This window comes from Bidens hawaiensis, unplaced genomic scaffold (genome assembly GCF_021521415.1).
Source record: "Bidens hawaiensis isolate Kalapana, Puna unplaced genomic scaffold, B.hawaiensis_p1.1 tig00000566_1, whole genome shotgun sequence".
Taxonomy (NCBI): Eukaryota; Viridiplantae; Streptophyta; class Magnoliopsida; order Asterales; family Asteraceae; genus Bidens; species Bidens hawaiensis.
Window position 1 is genome coordinate 419,663 of NW_027491035.1, and position 16,091 is coordinate 435,753.

Below are 16,091 nucleotides of genomic sequence, written 5' to 3' on the forward strand. Positions count from 1 at the left end.
GGTTCGGTTCCCGACCCGAACCGATGCCCAGATATGCGAACTTTTAAGAACCGGGTAGGGTATGAACCGGAACCGGTTTTTACGTAAAAACCGGTTCCACCGGTTTTTTTTTGAAATTTAAATATTAGAGCCGTTAGGAACCGGTTCCAACGGCTATATAGCCGTTTTTGACCGTTGGAACCGGTTTTTTTAACTATAAATAGGTTATTTTCTTACCATAAATAGCAAGGTTTGTTTGTTTACTTGTTAAACCACTTCCAAAACTATAAAACACACTCCAAACCACAATTAACCTTAAACCGACAACAAATGGCAACCAATGATGACATTGTTATGGTGATCGAAACAACAAGATGCCCCGATGTTTGGGTTCATTACGATTTGTGTCTCATGACCGACTCACATGAGTTGGCACGTTGCAAATATTGCTCGAAGTTTCTTAAAGCAGGGTCAATTTGATCCAAGTCAATTTGATCGGTCGCGCCAATCCCTTTCAACGCCTTGCAATATGGCTTCTCGATGTGCTTTCTCAAAGTATAGTTGGAATCGTGCTTTAATATTGAACCACATAGTTTGCAACGAGCCTTTTGATAACCTTCGTCATCCACAATCAAATCCCAATTCTTCCATATGTCTTGGTTGCGGTTATGGTTGACTACCGTAACAACCCTTGGGTCCTCCGTAACAGGAACGGGGGTAACAAAAACACTCTTCTTAGCCTTGTTGTTAGTTTTTTTGATGGGTGCCATAATAATATTTAGTTGGATGGTCGGGTAAAGGAACGGGTTTGCTAAAGGAGTAGTATTTTAGTTTGTTTTTGAGTTTGGTGGTGAAACAAGTAATGGAAACAAGTTATATATAGGTTTGGGCATCAAAAACCGGTTCCAACGGCTATATTACCGTTGGAACCGGTTCCAACGGCTATATTACCGTTGGAACCGGTTCCAACGGCTAGTTTGACTTTTGTTTGACCCTTCAAAAAAAACCCGTCGGAACCGGTTTTTCCGGGTACGAACCGAACCGGTTCCAATTAAGAACCGGGTAGGAACCGGGTTGGAACTGGTACTGACATACAAATAGGAGAACCGGGTACGATTTTCGGGTACAAAAATACCCAAACCGGGTATTGTTCCAACCGGGTTGGAACTGGAACCGGTTCCGGTTCGGTTCCACCAGTTAGGTTCCGGAACCGGTTTTTTTGTGCACCTCTAGCCATAACTAATATAGTGTAGTGTAGTCACACTTTTAGATTTTGTGTAGACATAGCTAAATGTTGTAGTGTAGGCAAAACTAATGTAGTCTAGACACACTTTTAAATATTTAAATTTGTATTATCATTAACTAATACTGTAATGTAAAACTAATGTATATACTATGAACGTTGAAAAAGAACAATTATTATATTCATTTCAAAAAAGAACAAATGCTAAATGTAGCCAATTATAAATCATTTTATGTTTTGATAATTATAAACGTTTGTAGCTTAATTTTAGGAGAAACATGTGGGAATTTCATTATTGAGTGTCTGCATATAAAATACAAAAATACCCCTTTCACATTAAAAACATGTATATGATATTACTAATAATTACTAATTTGCCATAATCAATATGTACCTTTGATTAATGTAATCAATGGTCCAGATTGATTTCTCACACTTCTCGCTATAACTTGACTTCTCGCATGAACCATCCCTTTATATATGGAGGATGAGTATCATTACAGAACAGTTAAATTATTTAAGAACTTGAAAGAACCCTTAAAAACTAACATTTTTTATAAAAAATTTTGTATGTTAATACTGTTTGAGTGAAGATTTATCATTTTTTATATTAATATTTACAATTACAATTTTGAAAATTAGTTTTTATACATATCTATATTTTGTTTTACACATATGTAAATTTGTTAGTACATAAATTTTACACATATGTAAACTTGTGATTAATATATGTATCAAAAAATTTTATATGAAAGATGATAAAACTACTCTTAAATAGTTATAATGTATAAAAAAAATTAAAAAAATGTTTAGTTGTATAAGGTTCCTAAAGGTTCTTAACTTTTTTAGAGTTTTTAAATGATACCAACCCTATATATATAGGATGAGTATATATATATATATATATATATATATATATATATATATATATATAGGGAAATGATTAAGAGAGAACTCTTCCTTATAGAGAGAACTAGAGAACTAATAATGAAATCTTTTTAACTTAACTAAAAAAATATTTTTTGTTTTTTTATTCTTTCATTCTTCTTATATGTTGTTATTCTTCACCACAAACAAAATATAAAAAAAAAAACTTGTGCAATAATGTGCATTACTGCATTTTGATATTTGAAATAGTGCTGAATAACATATATACAGTTGTTTTTATTGTATATTTGCAATAGTGTTATATTATATACAAAAATAAAAAAATCGATATAGTACATACGTGCATTAGTGTTATATTACATATATGCGATAGTGTGTTTTGTATATAATTATTAGTATTGTATTTGCATATATTCAATAGTGTGTATTAATTAATTGATGTGCTTGAGTGGTTAAAAAGTATAAATGATTGGAATTTAGCTTTCGCACAAGATCGTGTTTTAAATTTATAAAAGTGATTTTTACTAATACTAAACACACACAAAATAGGCAAATGTATCTATCGTATATGTAGAATAGTATTGGTAAAAACCATGTATCGATCCGTGGACACAAATATTTCTAATAATAACTCTTTGTTTTAACTCAATCATAGAGTTTAGTCATTTTGGGGTTGATGTTAAACTTTCAGAAAATTATATATATATAAACTTTCAGAAAATTATATATATATATATATAGGGAAAAGATCAAGAGAGAACTCATTCTTAGGGAGCGAACTAGAGGACTCATAAGTAGAGGGTTATTTTTTTAAAAATGCATTCCAAATAATACAATAATTCACAGCTTCCCTAAATGATCGTGTTCATCATACGCCTTCATAAATTGATGACCCAGATCTGATATTCGTTTGAGTTGATGAGAGATTGATGACATAGTAATGATTTCGAGTTGTTATGGAACAAATTGAATGCTCAATTTCAAGTTTTAGTCAACAAATTTTCAGATCTAGGAACTTGAGTTCTTCATCAGTCAAAATTGGACAGAAAACGCCAAAATTAGAGTTATATTGATGAAATTGAAGGTTGATTGAGAGTCGGTTAATGATTCTGAGTATGTGTATATCAATTGCGTTAATCAATTGGCAGTTTTGATGAGAAAATTTGGAGGGTTATGAATCAATTGTGTTTTGGTGTTTTGCAATATTAATATTATTATGTATATCACATAAATGCATATATGGAATATAATATAATCATATGCATTTAGCAACTAATATATGCATGTAGGTAACACAATACCCTGAAACATTCCATATGCTTCTTAGCAAACACACTCCAATCCAATCAATTGTAAGTGTTGCATATATGCAATACAACAGACTGCATATGTATGTAATAGGCAACTACCGTATATATGTAATACAACATATTTCATATTACGTAACAGACAAGTGCTGCATATATGTAGCACAACATACTTCATTTGCATGAAATATATAAGTGTTACATATATGCAATACAACATACTCTCTCTATATATTTAATAGATTAGTGTTGCATATACATAATAGTTAACTGCTGCGTATATGTAATACAACATATTATATATGCACGTAATGAACAAGTGTTTCATACATATAATACAACATACCATAAATGCATTTAATATACAAGAACTGTATACAAAACAATAAACCATGTTATATATATATGCAATGAGTGTGTATATCTATTATATAAGCACATATGCATTTAATATTTAGTATTGCATATATGTAATACTATTAGTATTACCATTTATAATAACAAAAAATAACTATATTTATTTTAAGGAGAAAGATGCAGATAAGATATCTCATTCACCAGTTTGATGGTTGGACTTTTGTATTAAATGTGTGTGTGTGTGTTTTTTTTTTGAATTGTTAGTTTAAAAACATTGTATATGTGTACCCCTTATACATTTTTAATCCAATCATATATGTCTGTGTATACACATGGTAATGTGTCTTACCTACATTTTAAACATTATATACGTGTACTCCATATCATACGTTTTTCTTACAATTGTATTACATGCGTCTATGCACATAAATACGGATTTTTGTTACCGTAACACATGGCTAAAATTTCATACATCGACTAACACCGCCACATAAATATACTATAATATTCATATTCAAATTCAAATTTGTACTATCTTGACATATCTATTTTTAACAATTAGTATGCAAACCAATTATAAATATCATTAAATCATTAAAAAAACTTTTAACCAATCCTATTGTTGGATCTTTTATTTTCGTTCTTTATTGCATCTTCAACACTTGTTGCTTTAATATACTGGCATCTAAAAGTGTAATACTTGTGGCATAGAACATTTTAAGAAGCTTTTAACTGTTCATTCTTCCTATCCTTAGCTTTGAAACACCTCACATGCCTCATAACAAACACCACAATTTTGTGAATTGCTTCTTGCTTCCTAATCTATCTTCACATGTGTCGGTCTTGCTCATTGCATATTTCTTGTCTTTGGATTACCACCACGTTTTAAGTACTCTCAAAAAATGTGATTATGTGAAAAAAATAAAAAAAAACATTAATTTTTACTGTTTCCAAAATTGACACGTGACAAACTATGTTTCCTACACGTAATGCAATTATACTACGCATATATGTAATACAACAATCTGCACATACATATAAAAATTAAAAGCTGCATATAAGTAGTATAACATAATGTATATGCATGTTATAGCTAAACACTACATATATGTTATACAACAAACAATAGATAAACATACTACATATATGCAATACAATTGATTGCATATGTATGTAACAGTTAGTGCTATATATATTTAATACAACATAATAGCTAATCACTGCATATATATAATACAACACACAATAAATAAACATACTGCATATATGTAATACAACATGTAATGTCATTGATATAAGTGTACACATCACAATAATATATGCGCATTATTTAAATCTTATCTAAACCATACCATCAAGACTTTATCGTGGACACTTGAACCGGCCTCGTCTTCGTTTTCCAATAATCTCCCATGTTTCACTTTTTGGTCAATTGTTATAACCCTCATGTCTTCATATCTATAATGTATATGTACAACCTTAAAACAAACATTCGATTATGTTTATTCACATATGCAATATGAGTATTACATATGTGCACTATTCAAATAAGTTAGGCTCATCATTTAATAAATTAGTATTCAATTCAGCAAATTAGTAACAAATGTCAGCAGAATAACAAATCCAGCACATTAATATCACATGCAATAGTCTTTCCAACAAATATATCACATTCAACAAATTAACAATCAAATGCAACATATTAATGTAAAATTCTCCATATTAACATCAAATTCAACAAGTTGGATCAAATTCAGTTATTTTAAAATAAATTTCACACATTAAAATAACCTAGTGATCAATCTCAACAAATAATAATCAAATTCAACATATTTATAATCAAAGTCAACATATTAATATCAAATTCAGCATCAAGTATCAAATTCAACAAATTAACAATTAAACTTAACAAACTAGAAATCTGAGCAGCTACCTAACCTCTGTTCAAAAGTCCAAAATTATGACAATACCTTCAAATCGGGGATCGAATACTACTGAACAAGTTCATTTAAATTAGATCCGCTCAGGAAGATAACTTTCACATGCGCACGGTTTAAACAATAATACATGATTAGGCTCACAATAATAAATGTGACAACATCTGTTCTTGCTCGATTGAGTGCTTAATGCCTAATCGATGAGATGTTGTGTGTAATTGAAGATTATAATCGTTTACCTGTAATAGTTCTTATGGTGTGTCCTCGAGTCTGCAACTGATTTGGCCAAGATATACGATCAAAATAGCGACTATGGAGAAGCCCTATATCTGGTGAAAGATATAGGGGAGGGTAGAGATAATGACGGTTCAGATTTAGGCCCATTCCAATTTTACCCCCTCTCATTAAAAACCCATCTGTTTTTCTATTTTCCTATTCCCTTATTTTTTTTACCATTGATTATGTAAAATCAATTGTTTTAATGGAGTTCTCTAGTTCTCTCCTTAAGAGGAGTTCTCTCTTGATCCCACCCATATATATATAGATGTTCATTATTTCGTTTGAAATTGTGAGACCGTTCACCAATTTGGTTTCTCGGTTTAAACCGGAGCTGGTCGTACATATTAAAATGTCAATTATTTACTTATTTAGTAGTAGATGTGTTTTAAAATATATATTAGACATAGTTAAAATATAGTTAAATAAAGTTATATTTAATACAAGCAAACTCGTCTATTACAGCTTTAATTTAGCCCAATTTCCAACATGTTTTTTATAAGCTTTGTTCTTGTTATGATTTTGTCTTCTATTTATTCTAATAAGGTTTATTATTTGTTTGGTCAAAGTTATCTTTGTCCATTGTATAATTCTCTTAATAATGTATTAGTTGGTTCTAAGTTTGAAGTGAAGGTATATGCAAATTAACAATTCTTATTTTAAGTTTTAAACTCAATTGTTTTTTTATTGAAGTACAAAATATATCGAAACCTAACCGTTGGTAATGGTATGGCTTAGTTGGGTTTTACTTTTAAACTATTCATTTTCGGTTTTCGACGACAAATAAACGTGTAAAGTTGGCTCATGGTTTAATTTAGAACCATAAAACCAAACCAAAAATATTTTTGCATAAATTTTTTTTTTTACTTCGAAAACTATAGTAATATCATACTCAAATTAAAGATAATAAAATGCTCGTTTTTATGATGTCATTATTTTAAAATATATTAACGTATGAAAAGGTTATGATTGTTTAAAAATCGCGGGGGTAATTGGGTTAAAAGTGAAAATAAAATAATATAGGTAAAAGATTAAGAACCAATGTTGTAATTTTAAGGAATTAAAATTATAATTATTTTGAAGAAACCTTAAATGCACGTGAGATTTAATTTGTCAATTACATTCTTATCCCTAGTTAATGTTGTACATAATGCTTTGAGCGTTGTAAATTATTTAAAAATTAATGTCTTAATTATTTAAAAATTATATACTATATATATAGTATATATATATACTATATATAGAGAGATATATATAGGGGATGGATATTTTGAGAACCATTTTGAGTTTTAAAAACTTAAGAACTCAATTCTAGGCCATAAATTTAATTAAATGGATTGGAATATGTGGTTGAGATTAAATTTGGCAAAAAAGTCAAAGTTGGAGAGAGAATAAATATGTAAGTGGTTACACTAACTTTTACGTCCATTACACATGTGTAAAAAGTCAACTCGGTGCGTAAAAAATTCTGTAATTTTTTTACGTGTATGTAACTTACATATATTGCGCATGTGTAAAAAAAATTCGAAAAAAAATCGTTACACTGAGTTCTTTCGAGTTCTTAAAACTCAAAGGGGTTCTTAATTGAAATCTCCCATATATATATATATATATTAAAATTCAGATATTCTGTCATTATATCCGATATCAATTTGTGTGTAATCGTCACTACACCCCGAATTATATCCAAAAATATCCGTGTATAATGGCTTACCGTTGTTATAACACCCAATCGTGTGTAATGATCTACCGTCATAACTGCATACTAATTACTACCTGTCAAAATGGTTTCCAAACGCTTTGGAAACGCACAGAAGCTAATTAATTTTGGAAATTAATTACATTTATACCTACTACCTGTCCAAAATCTTGGAAATATATTTATGTAATGATAGCCTTTCAAGTTAATTAAAATAAAAAAAACTAGTATATCACACGCTTTGTATGCTTTAAATACCTGTCAGAAATCTTGGAAATATATTTATGTAATAATAGCCTACATTCAAGTTAATTAAAATAAAAAAAACTAGTATATCTTACTAGATACGCTACAAATCAAGTGAACTACAATAAATTACTGTCTCAACTACAAAAAATTAAATTTTAGGTCTATTTTGTTATTCACTCACACTAACATCTATTTTAAAGTTAATTATAAAAAATCAACATCAACTACGCTTCAAATACGCAACCAAAATATAATAATAACATTTACAGTTAATAATAACATTTACAATAATAACATTCACATAACATATTAATACCAAAATATAATAACATTTACAATAATAACATTTATATTAATATAGAAAACTAAATTACATAAAACTAACTCCTAGCATCCAATTCCATATCGGAATCTACATCGATATCCATCGGATTCGAGGCTTCTGGAGTCCGGCCATCAGATTCCGTATCCGAATCTACATCTGGATTCTCTTCTGGAGTATGAGAGGGCATGATCCTCTCGTACATGCCATCCGAGGTGTAGGTGGAGTCCTTAATCCTTTGGAGGCGAAGGTTCACCTGACCACGGAATGCCCCATAAACGGACACAGCCTTGAAGTGCTCCAAGTTGTTCAACTCAATGTACGCCACCTCGATTCCCGGCACTACCATATCAATGCTGAAATAATCAGCAGTCGTGTACCCAAGCCACCTAACCATTCGGTTAAGTTGTTGGTACGTGAAGGTTTGAGGGTGGACATAGTCCACAAACCTCACCCTTTGATTCTTTCGGACGGCGCTGGAAGAAAAGTGGAAACAAATGGTGAAAAATGTGGGGTCGTAGTAGATGGGGGAATGATCACCGAGTTTACGTACGATCCATGAAGAAGCCATTATCGGAAATAAATCTGAAGTAGATTGTGATTGTGGATTGTGATTGTGATTGTGATTGTGACCGGTATTTAAACACCATCGGAACCCGGCGGTACATCTCCCTGACAATTTGAAATTGGCGGCACAAGAAACTGTAAAGGCAATGATGACGTCGCCACTCGTCAAATCAACGTGTGGCCATTAATTAAGTTTGGACACGCTTAAAAATATTTAGTGTGACCATTTATCAGTTATAGCCACACATAATAAGTGTATCTGTAACAATAAAAAACTTATAAAAAATAAAACTAAGATACTCTTTGGTCACACAACCTCGTATAAGTGGCCATTAATTACATTTGGACACACTTAAAAATATTTAAGTGTGACAATTTCTCACTTATAGTCACACATAATAAGTGTATCCGTGACAATAAAAAACTTATAAAAATAAAACTAACATACTCTTTGGTCACACAACCTCATATAAGTGGCCATTAATTACATCTAGACACACTTAAAAGTATTTAAGTGTGACAATTTATCACTTATAGCCCCACAAAATAAGTGTATCCGAGACAATAAAAAACTTTGGAAAAATAAAAGTAAACTACTCTTTGGTCACACAACCTCGTATAAGTGGCCATATATTTTAAGAGTTTTAGCCACATTACTAATAAATACAACGGTTGTTCGTCATATTTCGCCACTTTGTTAAAAATGTGGCTAGAAAATGTGACATTAGGTCACACAACGTAATATAAGTGGCTATATCTTTTACCTTTTAGACACATCTCTTATCAATACAGTAGCCGTTTGTCACATTTGGCCACACTATTAAAACATGTGGCTAGTTAAATGTCACAGTTTGTGGCTAATGCATGTGTTTTTGGTCACATGTATCAAAGATCAAACAAACTATGACTGTAGGTCACATTTCGCCACACGTTGTTATAATGTGGCTAGTTTTAGTTACAGTTTTTTTTCAAAGTGTGATGAAAAGTACCTGAGTAGATATAGAATGGTCACATGAAGAATAATATGTATGGCCAAAACATTCTGGAAAGTTTTCAAACATGGTCAAAGACCTTTTAGCCACACTTTGTAGCCAAAGTGTGACAAATCGCCCAGGCCACATGTGTGGCCGAAGGTCGATATTCACGTAGTAGTGTATATATGGCTTTTTATCAAAGTTCAGAAAACGAATCGGTTCATATATCGGTTTATAGAATAACGTTAATATAATATTGAATATTAATTATATTAAATTGATAAATACTCATTAAAAGAGTAAAATAAGTAAAAATAAAAATACATATAAAATGCCTACCATGGCCGGGAGTCGAACCCGCGCCATTGGCCGGCAAAAGCACAATTCACCCAGAGCCAAACCAAATGAACTAGACTCCATGTTGGTTATAACATAAGAAAAAACTAAATTGAATACAATTCCCAGATTAACCCCCAATTTCTTTAAACCCTAATTTTCAAATCGTTTAATCTGTTAATGATTCAAGTAATTAAAGTTAGGGCTAACGACGAGGAACAAACGACGATCAAAACCATAAAATTAATTACCTCCAACGATGTTTAATTGCTGGCCATCAACCACGTCACGTCGTCGTCCAAAGATGGATCACGAACACGAAGCAAATGACCAAGATATCATAATTAAGTTTAGTGTTCATGTTGGCGCTGCAATAATGATTCTACCAGAGCGTTTAATTGAATTTTTGTGATCGATTTAATGTGTATCAATAAACGGGTTAAAGATGGTAATAATAAAATCAATTGGTGTCGTTGATCTTGTCTCCTAATCAATTACGTTGGTGAGGTCGATTAAGGTAATAAGATTAATTTACATATATCTATTCCATGTTAGGAGCGAAGATTAAGACGCAAGATACGTAAACGGGTCACGAGTAGGGTTATTGGATCATGAATACGGGTTAGAGGATGGGTTATTGGGTTAAAGGGTCTTGATGGTGAATTACTAACATTATATAATATATCAAAATTTCATATTAGTCCCTAGACTAAAAAGGTGGAAACATAATAGGATTAAAGTATGGTTTAAGGTAAGAATTGTAGATTTTTCAAAGTTATATATATTTAATAAATAAATATAATAAGTAATTAAAATAAATTAATAACTACTCGATAAACGCAATATTTTTGTTGATAAAATTTCCTGAACCTGAAACGGGTCGGGTAATATAAACTGGTAAAACCGAGGTGTTACAAGAATTACTAGGTCTACTTGATAGAGAGAAAAGTATACTTGAAGATCTGTTTTGACACTTGTGTTTATTTTGAGAATGTTTCTTAACGATTAGGGTTTATAGAATGATTGTTAGGTGCCTATATAAGGGAATATTGGGCTATATTTATGACAACGGTTGATTACACACCTTTTACGACACACTGATTATTCTCTGTACGAAAGGCAGCTGTACCTAACATTCCATCGGAAACCCTAAAGCATTTCCAATTGTATGCTTATGAATATTCTAATGGAAATATTTTGAGTGAATCGTGTGTTTGTTTGTTTTGTGTTCTTTCTATAATTAGCAATATCTAGGTTTTAGTGGATTTAGCATGCTATGTTGCATGACAATGTGCTTATGGTAACCATTGTCATCTATCATTTTCGTTTAGGACATCAATTGAATAATGAGACATGGATCAGATTCAATCTCACATGGCATTCAATTATTATTTTTCTAGATCTAGAATCTTTGTGGTCCAATCAAACACACATTAAGTTTGGGTGAGGCCTCACACATCACCAGATTGAATCAACAAGGGCGTCATGATGTCTAATTTTTACATATAATGTAAGAGTACATAATCCTATCTTGACTACATACAACTCCCACTTAATTTCATAACTACTCCCCACCAATGCCTTTATGACTAGCAGTTACGCGACAACGGTTGACACTGATCAAAGAATAGTCTTTGTTAAACGGAAGTTCTTGTATGCATCTCAGGTCAAGGGATACTAAATGAGTATACCAAACTCAAAAAACATCTTATGACTCAGATCAATGAAGATAAATTGACGCGAGTTACATCCAACATCATTCATAATGAGGTATGTGAGTTTGGAAGTCAACTCCTTGAGTTCAAAGTCAGAGTAGTACTCTTAATGGAGAGTCGTTCCCATGAGTCTGATCGATTACGAATAATTAAGAATACAAGATTCATGGATTAAACGTATTAAAATCAAACATAGTTATAAGATTCAATATGTTCATTTAACCATTAAATCAAAAGTAAATTCCAGAAACTGTTTGAATGTTCGTACATCTTCAGATATTAAATCAAAACATATATTTATCGAATCTAAGACCGATAGATACCCTGTGTTGGTCATGCTTGTTCTGAGTCATCGATTTCGTGAATGGGTCTTCTAGCTTTGATATGTGTTTATTTTGCTTAATATGATGACTCCTCATTCCAGTATTTCTCGTATAAGGTGAAACTTCCTGCTTGGCTCTGTGATGAAATCTGGGCTCTTTAGTTTGAGCAATGACACATGTGTTTCACAGAACACCTCGACTGGTTTCTATACCTGGAACCATATCGAGGTCGGTGATGAATTTCTTCATCCTAGCAGCTTCCTTTGCAGCATCTGTGACACCCGCCAAATTTGGTCAACGCTCGTACAACTTTAAGGCTTAATTATGGTTACTTGTGTTAGGCTAATTTTCCTTCCATTAAACGTGTTGCTATTTAATCATCGCGAGTTAAGTAAAATCATTCTTGCAAGTCACACACGCTAGGTAATTATAGACTTTGCTGCATACGAATAGAATAACCTATATGAAAGTTGGTGATAATTTATTTATAAAAGTCTCTATTAAATGTTTAGACAAACCAGGAGATTTGAATTCTAGTTATACGACTATAGCTTAATTTCGTTTTTTTTTTCCTATTACTTAATAAAATATTTGAGCATCAAAACGCAAAATGAGTCTTTGAGCATGTAAGTTATTATATGCCAATAAATTTACACACAAAAGAGTACGTAAAGTCAAACGTTAAGTATGCGCGAACTCATTTTTATCAATACTTGGTTAACTAAATACCTAAACGCGTACATTTAAAGTTAAGTGATGGAAATATTATATGAAATTAGCAAATGTTTAGCTTGTGGTCAACAACTAATACTATTAATTAGCAATCTTAATCACCCATTTACACTTTACGGCGGTATAACCACCATGAATGCATAAATTAAACGCCATTAAGAGAAACTAAGTAAATAATTTTTTTTTCCAAAAAGTATACTTTTATAAACAACATGCAAAAGAGCCGAGCAGGCACCATCCACAAGTCAGAGGGCAGCCAAACACAAGAACAAATACCACTACATAAAGACAAAATTACACCAATTTAACCAATCAGTTTGGTCCTTGTTCGATCTATGATTATACCACCGAAAACCTAAAGACTTAATCTCCCTAATTATATAATCGATCTTGACCTCCTAATTTTTAAAAAGTTTTTCATTCCTTGCTTCCTGTCACACCCGGCCCTGAACGGCGGAAACAGCCGGGCGCGCGCGAGTGGGGATTGATAATTAAGCACGGGCCATTGCAAACATTCAAAGATTTTCATTGCGCATGAAAAGTTTAATACAAATACATTACATTGTTTAAAAATTATAAAAACATCCAAGTATAAAAATTATTGAAGATTTCCACGCCATATCCCCATGCGCGGCGGGAACAACCACGCGCATCGAAGGGATAGAACTAAAATCTTCCAAAAAGCTAGTTTAGATGTTCAGCGTGAGGTGCTCTAAGTGTGACTCCATGCGCTACCTAGTTATCTCCTGAAAGACACGTAAAAACATTTGAATCAGTATAAACTGAGTGAGTTCACAAGTTTTAGTAACTTGATAAATCGTATTGCATCATAAACATTCTGAAACATAATTCTGGTAGCATCATTAAAACACATGCTTGGTAAAACATAGTTCTATCAACATATTCTGATAAAATCGTTCCGCGGGTTACGCGCGAACATTTCTGGGAACTGTGCTCGTCTGTGTAAGTGGCGCTGCCACTACGAGCTAAAATAATGTAATACCGTCCCGCGGGTTACGCGCGGACACTTCTGGAAAACTGTGCTCGTCTGTGTAAGTGGCGCTGCCACTACGAGCGAATAATACTGTAATACCGTCTCGCGGGTTACGCGCGGACGTTGTGCCGGAAAACAAGGCGCTCGTCTGCGTAAGAGGAGCGACCTCTACGAGCGGGCTCAATCCCATAGTACTGCCCCGTGCTAGACACTCGTCTGTGTAAGAGGTGCGACCCCTACGAGTGGGCGGATCAAACCAGCAGTCCCTACCCTTAGAGTTCCAATGGTAAAGTGATCACTTACTCGAATCTGGTGCACTAACATCGAAATACCATAGATAACTGTTCGCATTGCTCATCATGAAACATAACTTAAACACGTAATCGTTTGCATAGCTTGTAAGTATACCATGATAAAACATTATTTAAGTACGTGTCCCTCGCCCCGAAAGTAGTTTAAAAACAGTGAAAACAGTGAAAATAGGGGCTGTGAGACTCACCTGTGGTTCTTGTTAAGGGATTAATCGAGATTCGGGTTTTCTTGGTGTTGGCCTCGGAATCGAAGGTCTAGAATACGATTAAATAACAAGAAGTATATATATTAAGATCAAGAAATGGGAGAACATAAGGGTTGGATAGTAGGTCTCAAGGTTATATTCTCGGCTTACCTAGTAACAGGATCGGAGCTGGAAACAACGGGTGCTTGGGAGAGGATTAGTGCAAGTTTGTAGTTCTTTGAAGTGTGTTTTGGGTGATAATTTAGGTTACAAATTTATAGGCAAACTCAAGGGAACACAATCCCTCGCTTTAGGGGATTGAAATCTTTTCATATCTAGGTGTAATGATGATAAAGTATGGAAATTATTATTATTTATTTAAGAGTGGAGTGGTGGATAAAAGATATTGATTTGATTTGGACAGAACATGCAGGTCTGGGGTTGGTGAGAATAGGGTGGCTGACAGTTGACTTTTCATGTTACAGTGTGCTTTTTCAGGTACTTTTGTCAGTGTACAGTAAAAAGTGGAAAATCTCTGAAACACGCTACGGTTTCCTTTTGGGCGGGAGTAATCTCCTTATGTCTGGAGAATAGACTAAGTGTTCAGTGCGCATCACTTTGTGCGCATAGCTTTCTGCGTGAAGGACATTTCTTTGCTGCGGGTAGGTGCGTAACCTTCTCGCAGTTAGGGACATTGAGTTTCATTTGTAGATTCTCCAGGGGGTCTTGGTATTTCAACATAGTGATCAGTCATGTTGAAGTCAATTCCATCTTGGAGCTTCAGACAAACTAGCTCTCAATGTTCCCGCCATGCGGGGAGGTTAGTTCCCTTCCGCACGCGCATAAACGATTTAGGATGCACCCGCCTTAGCATTATGCGGGATGGTCAACCCATAGACAACATAACGTTAAGTTATATGAAAACATAGAGCCAAAACATTCACGCATGGCGCATATAACATATGCTCACGCTGGTTCTTAACATGGTGCGCTTGCGCAGGTTGCACATAACAACTGCACGCGCTGACTAACATGGCGCGCTCGCGCAGGGCGCACATAACAAATGCACGCGCTGACTAACATGGCGCGCTCGCGCAGGGCGCACATAACAAATGCACGCGCTTATCATTTACAATCACCTAATTATTAGGTTGATTACTTGGTTTAAGGGATTGGGAATTTACCGGGTGTCACATTCTCCCCTCGTTAAACGAATTTCGTCCCGAAATTTAGGAGACGTTGCTGGCAGAAGCCATGCTCTGAAAGAGGTGTGGGTATTTCTTGCGCATCTGATCTTCTCTTTCCCAAGTGAACTCAGGCCCACGCCTCGAGTTCCATTGAACCTTTACTAACTTGATTTTGCTCCTGCGTAACTTTTGTTCTTTCCAATCGGTCACTGCTATAGGTTCTTCTACGAAGTGCAGCTGTTTGTCGATGTGAATCTCTTCCATCGGCAAAATCAACGTTTCGTCAGATAAGCACTTTTTGAGGTTGGACACATGAAACGTATCATGAACTCCACTGAGTTCGGCGGGTAAACGGAGTTTATAAGCAACCGGACCGATCCTTTCCAGGATCTCAAATGGTCCAATGAAGCGCGGATTCAACTTTCCTCGCTTGCCGAAACGGGGGACTCCTTTCCATGGAGAGACTTTCAAAAGTACTTTATCCCCTACTTGAAACTCCAATGGTTTCCT